At 44.9% G+C, this 19083-nt stretch overlaps 1 protein-coding gene across 4 annotated transcripts in view; it reads left to right on the plus strand.

Annotated features, from left to right (window-relative positions):
• Positions 1 to 19083, plus strand: part of LOC137347080 (thyroid hormone receptor-associated protein 3-like) — a 189306-nt gene that overhangs the window by 9220 nt on the left and 161003 nt on the right. For 3 of the 4 annotated variants that reach the window (XM_068011125.1, XM_068011129.1, XM_068011128.1), the window contains exon 2: positions 6845 to 6899. The exons of the other annotated variant lie outside the window; for it this stretch is intronic. The gene's annotated coding sequence lies outside the window, so the exon portion shown is untranslated. The remainder of the gene's footprint in view (positions 1 to 6844; positions 6900 to 19083) is intronic. 4 annotated transcript variants of the gene reach the window in all.

Genomic DNA, 19083 nt, shown 5'->3' on the forward strand with positions numbered 1-19083 from the left:
CTTTATATGGCAGGACTCCCCTGATATTTCTTTGAGGGAGGATAACCACATACTTTAAGTAAACACTGCTGTTGGCGTATCCCAGCAACGCAGGTCGCGGACTATTCACCTGTTGTGGTTAGATATTAAAGGGCTCCATTCAAAGAAGAGCAGGGAGTTCTCGCAGTGAATGAGCATTTTCGCCCCACCCTCTACCAGCCCCATGAAAAAGAAATTACCTGGTCATTCAGCCAGTTGCGGTTTTTGAGATCTTGCTGTGTATAAAATGGCTGCTGCTTTTTCACTATTCAAAATAAGTCACTGCCCAAGGAGCAATTAAAGATGTCTGTGAGAGATGTGGTGAGGTTCTGTATGACTGCAAGTGTTTTTTTCCCTCCTGTTTCTGTCCCACCACTGTCTCTCTCCTTTCAGCCTCATGATGGGAGGAATCATGTTGCCCTTTAGTGGGTAGGACGGAAATATTCCAAGTATCAGGAATTTTGCAAATGAAGGTGATTGATTGGATTCTGAACCCTGGCGAAGGATTCAAATAGTGTGGAGATCCATTGAAGCCAATGCAGCAGTGGCTTCAAGAGTCAACTAGATTTGTTTCTGGAGAGGGAAGGAATTGACTTATGTGAGAAGATTGAGTCCAACTAAAAGACAGGTCTGTTGGACCCACTGACTTTTCCTTGTATTGCAGAGGGTCTACAGCAGAGGTTTTCAATTTTTGCTTCTGAGGCCTCTGTGATATAAAATTTCAGGAACCCCCTGTAACATAACACAAGTATTTTTCTGTATAAAAATTAGTTATACAATTAAACATATATTTTTGTTATATTTAATGTGTCTAGAAAATTGATCGCATAATCTCCAGTGCAGTACTGAGGGACTGCTGCATTAAGAGAGGCTGGAAACTAGAGGTAAGAAGTGAATGATATGATGGGTCCTGAACCAGGCCCTAAACCCTAGCATCACAAGCATCCACCGGAGTGAGTGGCTATAAAGAGGAATCATGTCGTTGGGTGACTGCTGATTTATTATTCACTGGTTGTTGCTCGTTACTGAATGAATTGAGGAAATTCACAATCTTTTTTGATGCTGGTGATAACCTCATTTTAGTCACTGTTAGCCCAGTTGTGGTGCATCTCTGTCTCTGATCCAGATCGCTGTGCCCTGCCATGTCTATAGCACAACGACATCCCTAACCTGACCCCACCTGTAATCAAAGAACATACAGCACAGGAACAGGCCATTCGGCCCTCCAAGCCTGCGCCGATCTTGATGCTTGTCTAAACTAAAACCTTCTGCACTTCCGGGGACCGTATCCCTCTATTCCCATCCTATTCATGTATTTGTCAAGATGCCTCTTAAACGTCGCTATCGTACCTGCTTCCACCACCTCCCCCGGCAGCAAGTTACAGGCACTCACCACCCTCTATGTACAGCACTTGCCTCGCACATCCCCTCTAAACTTTGCCCCTCGCACCTTAAACCTATGTCCCCTAGTAAATGACTCTTCCACCCTGGGAAAAAGCTTCTGACTATCCACTCTGTCCATGCCGCTAATAACTTTGTAAACCTCTATCATGTCGCCCTTCCACCTCCGTTGTTCCAGTGAAAACAATCTGAGTTTATCCAATCTCTCCTCGTAGCTAATGCCCTCCAGACCAGGCAACATCTTATTAAACCTCTTCTGCATCCTCTCCAAAGCCTCCACATCCTTCTGGTAGTGTGGCGACCAGAATTGCACGCAATATTCTAAGTGTGGCCTAACTCAAGTTCTGTACAGCTGCAGCATGGCTTGCCAATTTTTATACTCTATGCCCCGACCGATGAAGGCAAGCATGCCGTATGCCTTCTTGACTACCTAATCCACCTGCGTTGCCACTTTCAGTGACCTGTGGACCTGTACGTCCAGATCTCTCTGCCTGTCAATACTCATAAGGGTTCTGCCATTTACTGTATACTTCCCACCTGCATTCGACCTTCCAAAATGCATTACCTCACATTTGTCCGGATTAAACTCCATCTGCCATTTCTCCGCCCAAGTCTCCAACCGATCTATATCCTGCTGTATCCTCTGACAATCCTCATCACTATCCGCAACTCCACCAACCTTTGTCGTCCGCAAACTTACTAATCAGACCAGCTACATTTTCCTCTAAATCATTTATATACACTACAAACAGCAAAGGTCCCAGCACTGATCCCTGCGGAACACCACTAGTCACAGCCCTCCATTCAGAAAAGCACCCTTCCACTGCTACCCTCTGTCTTCTATGACTGAGCCAGTTCTGTATCCATCTTGCCGGCTCCCCTCTGATCCCGTGTGACTTCACCTTTTGTACCAGTCTGCCATGAGGGACCTTGTCAAAGGCTTTACTGAAGTCCATATAGATAACATCCACTGCCCTTCCTTCATCAACCATCTTCGTCACTTCCTCAAAAAACGCAATCAAGTTAGTGAGACACGACCTCCCCTTCACAAAACCATGCTGCCTCTTGCTAATAGGTTCGTTTGTTTCCAAATGGGAGTAGATCCTGTCCCGAAGAATCCTCTCTAATAATTTCCCTACCACTGACGTAAGGCTCACTGACCTATAATTTCCTGGATTATCCTCACTACCCTCCTTAAACAAAGGAACAACATTGGCTATTCTCCAGTCCTCTGGGACCTCACCTGGAGCCAATGAGGATACAAAGATTTCTGTCAAGTCTCCAGCAATATCTTCCCTTGCCTCCCTCAGTATTCTGGGGTAGATCCCATCAGGCCCTGGGGACTTATCTACCTCAATGCTTTGCAAGATGCCCAACGCCTCCTTTTTGATAACAACATGACTGAGACTATCTCCACTCCCTTCCCTGGACTCATCATCCACCAAGTCCTTCTCTTTGGTGAATACTGATGCAAAGTACTCATTTAGTACCTCGCCCATTTCCTCTGGCTCCACACATAGATTCCCTCCTCTGTCCTTGGGTGGGCCAACACTTTCCCTGGTTACCCTCTTGCTCTGCAATCGCTGCACTGATTGGCTTTGCATCTCCTGTCCAAAGCGCCAAATGAACCAAAGAACCAGATCAGCCACATCTAAACCAGAAATGCAAAGATTATTGGTCAGGAGGGCTGCAGATTGAGACGACGGATGAAATGAAAGTTTCTACTGGTAATTTTTGGCAGATCCCTTGAAACCTTCTGGTGGAACCCCGGTTAAGAACCCCCTGGTCGGCACACAGAAATGTGCCATTTGGTCCAAATGGTCTTTGCTATGTTTTTACTCCACCTGAGCTCTTCCCACTGTTACTACCTCTATGCGCCCTGTCCTACAATCCCTCTATTCCCATCTACCTTGTGTATGTGTTCTTAAATTTTGCACAGACTCAACTAATTGTTTTTCCTGCTGCCCTATATACTATTGTGATGGATGATTGATGTATTTGTTGGCCAGGGTCCCTTTTATTTTGTGATACTGTCTGTTTATGGGATAGGTGGTTTGACAAGATATCTTTGACCACTGCTGCCTTATTGTAACTATACTCCTTGTGCTTCACTCCTTGCTCCCCTCCCCCCATTTTAACCATTATTGCTGCAGGGAAGCCAGGAGAATAATTTCAGCTAAATTCAAGAACACGGATGTGTGTACAGTCTTCTCTAACTTGTTTTTGTTCTGACAGTTCCTACATGTTTACAATAACATTGTCAGAGGCAATAGCAACATTTTAATACTGTTCCCAGTGCTCTGATTGCAGTAATTTCAGGCTCAGCATTGAGAATTCGCTAAACGAAAACTTCCTAAACTCAAGTTAGACAGTGAACAAATACAGCAAGATTTCTGTAAATTAAACTGACATAGATGTAGAGCCTGGTGATAGCTGAGTTTAGCCTGATTCCTCTACTTCTGGCAGGTGTATAGAGGCTGGTGAGAGCTGGTTGCTGGCCTTGTTCCTCTGATACTGACAGGTGTATAGATGCAGCTACCAGTTGTTTCCTGCTGTTTGCACTCTGAAGCTCTCTGGTTTCTGGCGTCCACTGTTTAAAGGTCAGTGGATGGGGCTCTGGGGCAAATACAAACACAGTGGCGCAGTGGTTAGCACCGCAGCCTCACAGCTCCAGTGACCCGGGTTCAATTCTGGGTACTGCCTGTGCGGAGTTTGCAAGTTCTCCCTGTGACTGCGTGGGTTTTCGCCAGGTGCTCTGGTTTCCTCCCACAGCCAAAGACTTGCAGGTTGATAGGTAAATTGGCCATTATAAATTGCCCCTAGTGTAGGTAGGGGAATTGTGGGGATGTGGTAGGAATATGGGGTTAATGTAGGATTAGTATAAATGGGTGGTTGTTGGTCGGCACAGACTCGGTGGGCCGAAGGGCCTGTTTCAGTGCTGTATCTCTAAATAAAATAAATAAAAACTTTAACCCTTTGCAAGAGCCCAGCACGCCTGAGCACAGGCCCTAGCAGCTATGGGGAAGTTCTGCCCAAATTTTGTTTAAATGGCAGCATGCTGGTTACCTTTCTCTAGTGGTCAGTGTGGAAGATTACAGTCCCCGAATTGGAGAGCCTTGCTGATGGAGCTGTCTCCTAACTATCAGGAAGCCTGTGGGTGTGGGGAGAGGTGGGGTGCTGCCTGTCTTTACTGCTGAGGCTATTCCCTCACCCCCCCCAAATAAAGGGGCCGCAAAGTCTTAACCTCATGGAAAGTGACCCCTTCTGTGAGAAACTGGGGGAGGTGGGAGGGGACTGCTACTGTCTACGGCACTGTATCAGCGTTGAGAGTCTAATTCTGAGAGAGGAGGGAAGAAAATTCTGGAGGTTGTGGGGGCAGAAGGGAGGAAGCTAAATTTTAAACCGTGTATGTTGCAGGGAAGCTTTCTGCGTGTTTAATTTGCCTTCAACACTCTTCCTCAAGCCATTTTCTGTTATTTCCAGTGGGGATTGGGCATAACGGGTTAGACTTGACCTGTGATTCTGCTTTTCCTCAGACTTCAGACCAAAGTGGAAACGTGACGAATCAAAAACACTTTTAACTGCATTAAAGGCAGAATGTGTTGCAAACCCTCAGCAGATCATCTGCAGAGAGGAAAACAGAGTTTTTGTATTAGTTCGATGCCTTTCTATGTTTCTGTCTCCATAGCTGCTGCCTGACCTGCTGAGTATTTTTCAGCAGTTCCTTTTTTTTTAATTTCAGGTTTTCAGCATCTGTAGTAATTTGCTTTTTCAATATTTCCTGTGCGTCTGTGCTGCAAAGCATGGATCAGAGAGCCAGGGGAAAGACCAAACTTGTTTCCTGTGCTTACATTTTGGGGCTCATACTTTCTGGCTTGTTTACAGTGAATGTCCTGTTGGACAATGTGTTGGTGAGGTGTTAGCGAAACCGATGAGGTGTTCGTGAAATTGGTGAGGTGTTAGTGAAACTGCACCCACCATGAACTAGCATCTTCACTAGGGGAGGAGCGGTTTTGCCAGTGGGGGATGAACAGAAACATCAAATCTCTCAAAATTCTCAGAACTGACGTTGTCGGATCATGGACAATTTGGATAAAATCTGCATTCTAAATCCTGGTTGGTTATAACCATCCCTATTAGTGAGATTAGGGGTGAATGGGGGCAGAATATGAAGTAACTGTTTCTCACCCAGTGTCTGAACATCTCTGAGCCCTCTTCCACTGTCACTGCGATTTCAGTGAAATATAATAGGTGAATGAGATTACAGTATGCTCATTTGAAATGTGAAACGCCCAGTGGTACGACGATAGATTCTGTCCTAAGCATACATAGTCTGTGCCTGGAGGGAGCTTTTACGAGCTCTATTACACACTGCTGAAGTCTTGGTGGAGAAGGTCTATCAGTCAGTGCTGACGGCAAGCTGAAGTGATTAATGGATTGAGTATTGTACACAATGCATGACCTGTTTGGTTGTGATATTATTTGGATGTGTGTTGATGCCAATATGAGATATAATTCTAGGGGTAGCAACTTCTCTGGCTAATGTACAAATCCACTCTGCCTTTTTAAGTCCACCTGAACTATTTACAACTTCTGAGTGTTCCACCATCTATGAGTGTTATGTAGCTTCTTTCATGCCCTGAGTTCCAAAGTGAGTCACAGCCAAAGCTTTACTTTTCTGCAATAGTCACTGTTCTTCTGCAGGTAAATGCGACAACCAATGTTTCTGTCAAATGGCAGAGAGAGAATCTGTACCTTTATTGTCCTTCATCCTTCACTTTCCTGCTTCCCTCAGTACTGTATCCAACACCTCTCCAATTTGCCTTGTGGTACTGCCCTGCTGGTTCCATTCTTGCCTGTCATACCACAAGCATTAAATAAAGAACAAGCTTGCATTTATACAGCACCTTTCATGACTTGGAAGGTCCCAAAGCACTTTGCAGTCACTGAATTACTTCTGAAGTGTAGTCACTGCTCTAATGCAGGAAGCTCAGCAGCTAATTAGCACACAGTAAGGATCCATTACCAGCAATTGTGCAATGGTCAGATAATCTGTTTTAGTTATTGGTTCAGTGATGGATATTGACCAGGACCCTAGAAGAACTCCCCTGCTCTTTGAACAGTGCCCTGGAATCTTTTATATCCATTGGAACGTGCACATGGGTCCTTGATTTTACATTGTGCCAATGACAACACTTTGAACAAAGTAGCACCCCCTCAGTACTGCAGTGTAGTGTCAGCCTGGATTGTGCTGGAGTGGGGCTAGAACCCACACACTTCTGACAAGAGTAATACCAAGCTGACGCAGTGCAATTCTCAGAGCAGCCCATCTTCCTCTCCAGCTCTACAGTGTCTCTTTTAATAGTTTGCTTTGTGTTGCTGCCATCACATCACACTAACTATTAAGTTTGTGTTCTTTTGGCAGATTGCTGTGGAATACTGAGATTGAGCCCTGTTGCATGATAACTACTTGCTGGCAGGTAAGCAGCTGTTGATCATTAATATTAGTGTTGGTGATTGCCTCCAGGGACGTGGGGGAGGAATCAATATCAGAATACTGGAGACTTCTCTCATCATTAGGAAACTCTGATTCCCACAATGAATGCTGTACGCAGATTCCTACCAGCTGCTGTTGATCTGGATCACATGAATGTACCTAGATCTAGTTGGTCATGTAAACTCAGCAAAATGTTGGGGGTTCATTTCTGTGGGACCTACAGCTGGCGCTCTCAGACCCTGTTTCCTTCCTTAGTCTGTACTCTTTAAATATTCTGGTAATTATGAATATGTTTTGAGGAATGACTATGACAGTGAAGGGAATCCTAATAGTCGCTCTTGCAGTTTGTCATTGAACCCCAACAGTGTTGCTGTTTTTAATAGACATATGGGCCAGAATTTTACACCCCCCGCCCCCCAGCAGGAGCGGGCAGGGAGTAGGTTGGAGGTCGTATTGAGTGGAAGGCGGTGAAGGGGGGGCGCCGTCCCGCCCCTTCCTGACGCCGTCCCGCCCCTACTGCAATTTTACGAGGGGCAGTGGCGGCAAGAAACAGCCCACCCCGCCCCAGGCCAGTCAAGGCCCTTACATATCCAATTAACTGGTATTTTACCAGTGGCGGGCGGCTCAGTCCCTCCAGGAGGCCAAGTAAAACCTGGCGTCCTCCTTGCAGGCTGGGTGGTTCCTCCTGATTGGGCACCCACAGAGGGCCCCCCACACACACCACGGTCCAACTGCCCCCACTGCACAACAGTTTTTTTCCTTCACACTCCACCTCACGCATCCTTGCCTCGCAGGGGCCCAGCCAATTGTCCCCAGCGACTTAACCTTTTGCCGGGCCGGCATCCACGATCCTGCTGTGACTGGGTGCAGTCCCAGCAGTGGTTACCACTCCCGGTGGTGCTGCTGGGACTGAGCACTGCTTGCTCGCTGATTGGCTGGCAGCTCCATTAGGTGGGACTTCCTGCCTCAGAGGGGCAGAAGTCCCACTTGAGGCCAGTTAAGGGAGTGTAAAATCCTGGTGTGGCTCCCTAGGCCCGGTGGAGGTGGGCTCACCCCTGATTTTTTGGCCGGTACGTAAAATTCCGGCCATGAGCTCCTTGTAGTGTTCAGTTACTTTTTCTCTTTGGCCTCCTTATCTCGAGAGACAATGGATAAGCGCCTGGAGGTGGTCAATGGTGTGTGGAGCAGTGCCTGGAGTGGCTATAAAGGCCAATTCGAGAGTGACAGGCTCTTCCACAGGTGCTGCAGAAAAATTTGATTGTTGGGCTGTTACACAGTTGGCTCTTCCCTTGCGCCTCTGTCTTTTTTCCTGCCAACTGTTAAGTCTCTTCGACTCGCCACACTTTAGCCCCTCCTTCAGTTACTTTACACATGATATAACTTCAGTGTGATTGGGTGGTTTGCAGTAATTTTAAGGTCTGCCATTATTCACTTTGAAGTGAAGAATGGAAGGCCAGGAATATGGTTTGTAAAGCCTGCAGTGTGGTTTCTTGGAGTTGGAAGCTGCAGCTCTTATTCATCCGTCTCATCACAAAGGCATGTTGTTGGCTTTAAGTGGACTATTTTCACATCGTTCCCCCAAATGTCTGTACCAAGCATTCCGAGGGCAGGTGCAGCATTGATTAGATATGGTGTAAATTTCCCTCTATGCTGTCCCATCAAATTCTCCCAGAGCAGGTTGAACAGAGGTTAGATCTACAGTAAAGCAATCTCTGCCAGCAAGGTATCTTTAGCTTGCATCAGAACCTCCTCTGTTACAACACGTAGCAACAAACAGAGTAGAAATAAATGGGACATTTTCCGGTTGTCAGGCTGTAACTAACCACTAGGACCAGTAATAACACAAAGTGCTGTAAATACTCAGCAGGTCTGGCAGCATCTGTGGAGAAAGAAGCAGAGTTAACGTTTCAGGGTCTCAGCTATTTACAATCTATATTAATGACTTAGACTCGGTCCCCTCATTTAACATATTCAGGTTTGCTGACCATGCAAAGTTAGGTAGGAAAGTATGCGGTGAGGAGGATATAGAGGCTGCTGAAGGATATCGACAAGTTGGGGAGCGGGCAAAAACATGGCAGATGGAATCCAATGTGAGAAATGTGAAGTTATCCACCTCGGTAGGAAAAATAAAAAAGCAGAGTATGTTTTGAATGGCGAGAAACTGGGAACTGTTTGCATTCAGAGGGACCAGGGTATCCTGGAATCGCAAAGTTAAAATGCAGTTAGGAAGGCAAATGGTTTGTTAGCTTTTGTTCCAAAGAGATTGGAGTATAAAAGTAAAGAAATCTTACTACAGTTGCATAGGACATTGGTGAAGCCACAGCTGCAGTACTGTGTTCAGTTTTGGCCTCGTTACCTAAAGAAGGGCATACTTTCCTGAGAAGGTTAACTAGAATGGTTGACGGGATGAGGGGATTGAGTAGGCTAGGCCTGTATTACCTGGAGTTTTAAAGAATGAGAGGTGACCTAATTGAAACATATAAAATTCTTAAGGGGCTTGACTGGGTAGATGCTAAGAAAATGTTTCCTCTGTCTGGGGAATCCAGAACATGGGGTCACAGTCTCAGAATGAGATTCGCTATTTAGAACTGAGATGAGGAAAAATTTCTTCTTTCAAAGGGCTGTGAATCTTGGAAATTCTGTCCCCCAGAGAGCTGTGGAAGCTCAGCCATTGAGTATATTCAAGACAGGTCGATAGATTTTTGGGTACTAAGGGAATGAAGGGATATGGTGCTAGTTCACGAAAGTGGAGTTGAGGTGGAAGATCAGCCATGATTTTATTAAATGGTGGAGCAGGCTTGAAGGTTAAATGGCCAACTCAAGGTCCCATTTCTTATGTGATGGTTCCACAATTGAATGTGAGTGACAGTTTATTGTTGAATCTTAGAAAGTCCACAGCAGGCTGAGAAGAGATATTGCATATATTTTCTTGGGCGTGGATGTTCAGTCTGGTTGTCTGACCTTGCACTGGGGTGTAACTCTCCACTGGCTGGTGACCACCTCTTGCTCTCTCTTTCCCCACCCTGGGACCAGGGTCATTGCCAGAGCTTTGTTGGACTGGGAGTAGTTTCATTTCTGCATCCTGCAGACATGAACATACTTTCCTGGCCATTGTGTTTGGGGGGGAAGTTGGTTGGTCGTTATTCACTTTGAAGTTTGGTTGGTTTCTGTATGTAATGTTCACCTCACATTTCAAACGGCAGTTTTTTAGTAATACGCGTTTAGTGATGGCCAATTAAAGACAGCGAGTCTGTTTATTTGTTCGGCTTGTGATGAGGATATTGTGAGGGGCTAGGTACTGCTGTTCAGTCTGACCTTTTTTACTGTAGAGGGTCAGTTATGTGATGTTTTGGCAAAATGAAATGAAAACTCTGAAGGTTTCCAAGAAGAGCTTTTTAATTAATGTTTAAAATAAAACCATCTTGAACAAATCATTCTGTGAGGTTGAGTCCATGCATCAAGGACTTGCATCTGCAATCGACATACCCTCTGATCTTTTTTGGAGTGCACGGGAGATTTAAGTGCGCGGTCCCTTTAAATTTTATGATGCGGTAGTGCACGTGCAGTAACTTAAAGGGGCCACCTTGTGCGTGGACCTCTGGATTGCTGCGCAATTGCGCAGCTTAGAGGAAACATTGCCTGTAATGCACTCTGATTTAACCAGGAGTCCAGTCTGAACCAAGCCTGATCCTTCAATTCTTTAAATTCAAGAAGGAAAACTGTCAAAGAGCCTATTTTTTTAAATTCCACTTTCCCCTCTTCTGTAGGCACTGACTTTTGCCAGAGTATAGTTGCATTGACACTCCCTCTATGGTAATAATATTCTTCCTAAGGTAAGAGGACCAAAACTGCACACTACTCCAAGTGCGGTCTAACCAAGGTTCTATACAATTGAAGCAAGACTTCACTACTGTACTCTAATCCTCTTGCCATAAAGGCTAACATACCATTAGCCTTCCTAATTGCTTGCTGTACCTGCATGTTCGCTTTCAATGACCTTTTGATAAGGACACCCAGGTCCCTTTGTACATCGACACTTTCTAATCTCTTACCATTTAAAAAATACTCTGTGCATCTGTTCCTCCTACCAAAGTGGATAACCTCACATTTTTCCACATTATATTCCATCTGCCACGTTGTTGCCCACTCACGAAGTCTGTCCAAATCCCCTTGAATCCGCTTTGCATCTGCCTCACAACGCACATTCCCACCTAGTTTTGTGTCTTCTGTGGGGGGGGAAAAAAAGGGAAACGGGCCCCTCATAATTTTGTGCACCACAATCAAGTCACCCCTCAGCCTCCTCTGTTCTAAGGAAAACAACCCTATCTAATCCTTCCTCATGGCTGCAGTTTTCAAGCCCTGGCAACATTCCTATAAATCTCTGTACTCCAGAGCAATTGTGTCCTTCCTGTAATGTGGTGACCAGAACTGTATGCAATACTCCAGCCGAGGCCTAACCAGCATTTTATACAGTTCCAGCATTACATCCCTGCTTTTGTATACTGTACCTCGGCCAGTAAAGGAAAGCATTCCATATGCCGCCTTCACTCTATCTACCTGTCCTGCCACCTTCACAGACCTGTGAACATGCACTCCAAGGTCTCTCACTTCCTCCACCCCTCTCAATATCCTCCCATTTAGTGTATTCCCTTGCTTTGTTTGCCCTCCCCAAATGCATTACCTCACACTTCTCCGAATTGAATTCCGTTTGGCGCTTTTCCACCCAGTCAACCAAACCATTGATATTCTGGAGTCTACAGCTATCCTCTTCAATATCAACTACACAGCCAATTTTTGTGTCATCTGCAAATTTCCCAATCATGTTCCCACATTTAAGTCCAAATTATTGATATATACCACAAACAGCAAGGGCCCAACACTGAGCCCTGTGGACACCACTGGAAACTGCCTTCCATTCGCAAAAACATCCGTCGACCATTACTCTTTGTTTCCTGTCACTGAGCCAATTTTGGATCCAACTCTCTACATTCCCCTATATCCCATGGGCTTTCAATTTTCTAACCAGTCTGCCCTTTGACCTTGTCAAATGCCTTACTAAAATCCATGTAGACAACATCCACTGCACTACCCTCACATTGCCAATTCCACATGAAGCAGCTAAGAGAGTGTGTGTTGTGCTCTTGCTTGGACAAGTACATTTGTTCCTCTGGCCAACACTACCTCAAACACTGCTTAATGTATTGATAATCTAAGGTTGCCTTGCCTCGTTGCCTTCCTAGAGTTGCTGTATGCAGGTCAAAATGTTTGCTTCATAGAGAAGGGGGACGGGTGTTGACTTTTCTCTGTTTTAAAAGGCAAACTAGTCACTATAAGGAGGGGTGTTAATTTACCGTAATAAGGTGGTGCTTGGCACTTTTCTGTCTTAGTCTGGTTCTCATTTTTAAATAGTTGGGGTGAGGGAGTTCCAAAAGCTGAGTGGCCACTTACCTGTTGAGGGCGTAAGGATGGGGATCTGATGGACATGGTCAGATTTGAATGTCTTCAGTAAGACTATTGCAGGCCTCCATTTGTACTAAATGCTCAAGACTGGATAAAGCAAGTGGGGTCAGGTGTTTTCCCTTCTGTGTGATCACTGTACAAATAGGAACATAAGTGGATTGTAGCCTGGAGCATGTGTGTGCTTTCACTTATTAATTCTGAGTGACTACTAGCCTTTTATGCCATAGGGTCCTAGATCCTCATGCATGTTAATTGTGTATCAATTGTTTAATTATATGCAGGCAGAGGGTGTTAATAGGGGTCTTACTTACACCTTTATTGGCCTTTATAGCCACTCCAGGCGCTGCTGCACAAACCACTGACCACCTCCAGGCGCTTACCCATTGTCTCTCGAGACAAGGAGGCCAAAGAAGAACTGACACCTAAGCAGACACTTACTGAGACTGGTGGTGGTTTTGAGTGAGGAGCTACATGTTTGCAATCCTTTTACACTGCAATAAATGTGAAACTGAGTAAAGATAGGCTTCAGCATCATTCTTCCACAACATGCTTTCTGGAATTTAATACATGCTGAATTCTCAGGGGCTTCTATGCAGAACAACATTTTGTTATTGTCTTCTATATAGCAGTTACCAGACAAACCCTCCTTCCAAATTTAGAGTTCAAGACTCCTGTTATCTGGAGAGACTCTTCTATTACTTATCCTGGACAGGTTATTAGAAAAAGTAAATACTCTGATAGCGATCCTTCTCTGACATCTGTAATGAAAGCCAGACTGTGCCTCAAGCAGGAGCATGTTTTTTGTAATGTTGCTTTAGATGGGCACTAAGAATGGGCTTAAGCCAGCTGTGTTTTTTTTTAGAAAAGGGTTTGCATCTCTCTCATTACTGGAGGCCTGGGCTGGAGTTTCAGCAGCTTTTGAACTAAAGCTAATCCAATTATTGGTCCTTCAGAAGGTAGTTTATTTATAGATTGTTTTTGAAAATCATAATATCTGAATACAAACAAATCTTCACATAGCCTGAGACAACTTTTTAACTCCCTATCTGCTTTAAATGGTAGAAATGGCCAATATCAGACTGTTGAAACAAACCCATTTGTTCTTCAAATAAGTTTACTTGTACATCAAAGTAAAGAGAGACATATAAATGAGCAGCCCTGCAGTTGCCATTTCCTGCTTCACACTGCCAATTCCACATGAACCAGCTAAGAGAGGCTCCATGGAGGAGTTGTCCATGTGATATTTCATCAGTGACTCCATTAAAAGTTATTGAAAAGAACCACTAAGATCTGTAGATTGACTGCGTCCAGTGCAGATAGCTAATCATCCACTCAGCGTGTTTGGTTGAAGGAGCTTGCAAATACTTTGGCCTTGTTCTGCCACAGTTGAGGATAGGGGTGCCCAGTGTGTCTCTGGGTCCTGTTAGTTCTCTGCTTGACCACCACCATTCTCGACTGGATGTGGTAACTCTTATAAAGCTTTGCAGTTGGTTGTGGGATAGCTTAGTTCTATCTATAGCTGGCTACTTTTGTAGTGTAACCCTGTGTAATAGGTTCAGTAGGTTGATCTCCCACTAGAGGGTATGCCTGGTGCTGATTCTGGCGCACCCTTCTACACTTTCCCATTCAATCATTAATCTGCTGGCTTGATAGTGATGGAGGAGTAAGACGTGTTGTCTATCAGGATAAACACTGTGGTGGTATGCAATTCTGCAGCTGATGAGGGTGTCCTTACTGTGGAGATGAGACTCCCAAGTTTCCAATTTGTTGAAAAATCCTCATCAAACCCTTTGCACTTTTCTTCCAAGTGCCCTTGTCTTAAACTTCTTTTCTTTCCTTATACTGAATGTAACTGGACTGTGCTTGCTGTTTCCCAAATGTTACTTTACTTTAGATTGCCTACTTTCCCGAACCAGGTCATGGACTGCTTCTCAAAGACTAGTAACGTAATGACTGAGGAAGCTATCCTAAAGACACTGCAAACAAACCTTCCCCTTTTTCACTATATTTGTGTTCCCCATCTTTTAAAGCAAAGAAATGAGCACAGCTGATGACTTAGATTTTGAATTTATAGAACACCTTTCACATCCTTGGGGTGCCCCAAAGTACTGTTGAGTAAATGAACTAGTTTTGAAGTGTGGTCGCCATTGTTATCTGAGCAAAATTTTATTAAGGTTGAATATATAAAACTAGTGTGCTTTTCACCCAACTGCAGGTAGTAAAAGAAATAAACATGGAGATAACAGATAAGTTAACATTTCGGGTGTAGATCCTTCATCCGTTCTAACCGAGTGTACATGTGAAACATTAGCTTGTCAGATCTCGCCACAGATGCAAACGGACCTGTTGTTTCCAGCAATTTTTTGTTTCAGATTTCTAGCATCTGCAGTTATTTTGATCCTTTGGGGAAAAAAAATGTGTTTCTTATTTCAGATAAGAAAAGCAATCTGTGCATATAATCTGCTTTAGTAATGCAAATAAGTGGGTACATAGGGGGAGGGGATGGATTGAGGAGCTGACATAGTGTCAGGTAACTTGTATGGCAGAATATGATTAGTGTATGGTTGTATTTGTGACTGAGCACACCGGAAATGGCACAACAATGCTTGTTCAGGGATTGGAGTGGTTGAAAGGACGCTGCAGCATTACAGGAACATAGGAATGGGAGTAGACCATTCAGCCCCGTGAACACATTCCACCATTCAATTAGGTCTGTATCTTAACTCCATTTACCCATCTTTGCTCCATATCCTTTAATGCCCTTGCCGAGCAAAACTCATCAATCTCGGTTTTGAATTTTTCAGTGGACCTTGCCTCAACACCATTTTTATGGGAAGAGTGTTCCAGATTTCCACTATCCTTTGAAGTGCTTCCTGACATCACCCCTGAATGGCCTTGTTCTAGTTTTTAAGATTGTCCCCTCGTTCTGGAAAAAGTCTTCTCCCTATCCTACCTACTCCTTTAATCGTCTTAAACATCTCAATTAGATTTACCTCTTAATCTTCAATACTCAAGGGAATACATGTCTAGTCTATACAACCTGTTCTCAAAGCTTTTAGCCCCAATATCATTCTGGTGAGTGTGCTGCACCCCAGCCAAGGCCAGTATGTCTATCTTGAGATGTGACGCCCAGAATTGAAGGCGGCACTCTAAATGGGATCTAGCCAGAGCTCCGTAACATAACTTCCACTCCTTTATATGCCAGCCCTCTTGAGATAAAGGACAACATTCTATTAACCTTCTAAATTGTTTTTTGTAGCTGTTGACGAGCTTTTAATGATTTCTGCTTTTCTACAGTTCCTAGCTTCTCACCATTTAGGAAATACTCTGATCTATCTTTTTGATATGGATGACATCACAGATCCCCACATTGAACTCCATCTGCCACTATTTTGCCCAGTCACTTAATCTATCCATGTTCCTTTGCAACCTTTTGCTCCCTTCTACAATAACTTAGTTGTCAACAACCTTAGATATATGGCTGTCTCTTCCTTCATCTAAGTTATTTATAAATATACAGAAAAGCTGAGGCCCCAGTACAGAGCCCTGGGGACACCACTAATCACATCCTGCCAATTTAAGTACATATCCATTATCCTTACTCTCTGCCTCCTATCTCCTAATCAATTCCCTACCCATGCTAATAGGTTGCTTCATTCTATTTTCCTCTCGTTTTTAAATTTCTTGTGTGGAACTTTATCGAATGCCTTCTGAATAATATAAGCACTCCCTTATCCACCACACCAGTTACCTGTTCAAAAAAAAATCAGCCAGATTTACCAGATATGACTTAGCCTTTACAAATCATTGTTGGCTCTCTGATCACTTCATGTTTGTTCGAGTGCTCAGGCAATTTCTCTCTAGTCATAGTTTCTAGTAACTTCCCCATAACAGAAGCGCTGAGACACAAACACAGAAGAAGAAGCACTGAGGGTGGCAAGGGCACAAAATGTACTCTGGGTGGGGGATTTCAATGTCCATCACCAACAATGGCTTTGTAGCACCAATACTGACTGAGCTGGCCGAGTCCTAAAGAACATAACTGCTAGACTGGGTCTGCAGCAGGTGGTGAGGGAACCAAGAGGGAAAAACCTACTTGACCTTGACCGCACCAATCTACCTGTCGCAGATGCATCTGTCCATGACCGTATTGGTAGGAGTGACCACCGCACAGTCCATGTTGAGACAAAATTCCGTCTTCACACTGAGGGTACCCACCATTGTGTTGTGTGGCACTATCACCGTGCTAAATGGGATAGGTTTTGAACAGATCTAGCAACTCGAAACTGGGCATCTATGAGGCGCTGTGGGCCATCAGCAGAATTGTATTCAACCACAATCTGTAACCACCTGGCCCGGCATATCCCCTACTTTACCATTACCATCAAGCCCAGGTATCAACCCTGATTCAATGAAGAGTACAGGAGGGCGTGCCAGGAGCAGCACCAGGCTCAATATGAGGTGTCAGCCTCGTGAAGTTACAACATAGGACGACTTGCATATCAAACAGCGGAATCAGCATGCAATAGACAGGGCTAAGCGATTCCAGAAACAATCGATCAGATCTAAGCTCTGCAGTCCTGCCACATCGAGCCGTGAATGGTGGTGGACAGTTAAACAACTGACAGGAGGGGGAGGCTCCACAAACATTCCCAATCCTCAACGATGGGGGAGCCCAGCACATCAATGCAAAAGACGAGGCTGAAGCATTTGTATCCATTTTCAGCCGGAAGTACCGAGTGGATGATCCATCTCGGCCTCCTCCTGAGGTCCCCAGCATCAGAGATGCCAGTCTTCAGCCAATCTGATTCACTCCATGTGATATCAGGAAACGGCTGAAGGCACTGGATACTGTAAAGGCTATGGTCCCTGACAACAATCCTGCAATAGTACTGACGACGTGCTCCAGAACTAGCTGCGTCTCTAGCCAAGCTGTTCCAGTACAGCTACAACACTGGCATCTATCTGATAATGTTGAAAATTGCCCAGGTATGTTCTGTGCACAAAAAGCAGGACAAATCCAACCCGGCCAATTACTGCCCTATCAGTCTACTCCAGATCATCAGCAAAGTGATGGAAGGGGTCATCGACAGTGCTATCCAGCAGCACTTGCTCAGCAGTAACCTGCTCAGTTTGGGTTCCGCCAGGGCCACTCAGCTCCTGACCTCATTACAGCCTTGGTCCAAACATGGACAAAAAGCTGAACACTAGAGGTGAGGCGAGAGTGACTGCCCTTAACATCAAGGCAGAACTTGACTGAGTATGGCATCAAGGAGTCCTAGCAAAACTGGAGTCAATGGGAATCTGGGAGAAAACTCTCCGCTGGTTGGAGTCATACCTAGCACAAAGGAAGACGGTTGTGGTTGTTGGAGGTCAATCATCTCAGTCCCAGGACATTACTACAGGGGTTCCTCAGGGTAATGTCCTAGGCCCAATCATCTTCAGCTGCTTCATCAGTGACCTCTCCATCATAAGGTCAGAAGTGGGGATGTTCGCTGATGATTGCACAGTGCTCACCATTTGTGACTCCGCAAATACTGAAGCAGCCCGTTCCCATATGCAGCAAGACCTGGGCAACATACAAGGTTGGGCTGATAAGTGGCAAGTAACATTTGCGCCACACAAGTGCCAGGCAATGACCATCTCAAACAAGAGAAAATCTGACAATCTCCCCTTGACGTTCAATGGCATTACCATCACAGAATTCCACACTATCAACATCCTGGGGGGTCACCATTGACCAGAAACTGAACTGGACCAACCACATTAATGCTGTAGCTACAAGAGCAGGTCAGAGGCTGGGAATTCTACGGCGAGTAACTCATCTCCAGTCTCCCCGATGCCTGTCCACCATCTACAAGTTACAAATCAGGAGTGTGATGGAATACTCTCCACTTGCCTGGACGGGTGCAGCTCCAACAATACTCAGGAAGCTCGACTCCATCCAGGACAAAGCAGCCCATTTGATTGGCACCCCATCCACCATCTTCATCATTCACTCCTTCCACCACCAACGCACAGTGGCAGCTGTGTGTACCATCTACAAGATGCACTGCAGCAACTCACCAAGTCTCCTTCGACAACAGTTTCCAGACCTGCGACCTCTACCACCTAGAAGGACAAGGGCAGCAAATGCATAGGAATGTCACCATCTGGAAATTCCCCTCCAAGCCACACACCATCCTGATTTGGAACTATATTGCCGTTCCTTCATTGTCGCTGGGTCAAAATCCTGGAAGTCCCTAACAACACCGTGGGTGTACCTACACCCCAAGGACTGCAGTGGTTCAAGAAGGCAGCTCACTACCGCCTTCTCAAGGGCAATTAGGGATGGGCACATCCCCTGAACGAATTAAAAAAAAAAAGCAGACATTGGAGTTTCCTAGTTTTTAACTTTTGCCCTTAATGAGTCATTGGCAATCTTCCAATCCAAAGGGACAATTCCTGAATCAAGAGGTTAAATTCACAGAATATTGTGAAGTAAGCCAAAAAAAAGGGCAGAATTGGTTACAAAAGAAGAGTAAAAATATTAATTTATAACAGCAGGCTGCAGAGAATTTTTCATCCAGAGTACTAAGATGTTTTGTGCAGTTGTTTCTTCCAATTTAATTGGTGTTTAGTGATCATTTGATGAATTGAGGGCATGTGGCTAGCAAGGACCAATCAGCAATGTTAGAATATGGTCCATCAGGCATATAGTCTTGCAT

Source organism: Heterodontus francisci, chromosome 31 (genome assembly GCF_036365525.1).
Source record: "Heterodontus francisci isolate sHetFra1 chromosome 31, sHetFra1.hap1, whole genome shotgun sequence".
In the NCBI taxonomy this organism is placed as follows: Eukaryota; Metazoa; Chordata; class Chondrichthyes; order Heterodontiformes; family Heterodontidae; genus Heterodontus; species Heterodontus francisci.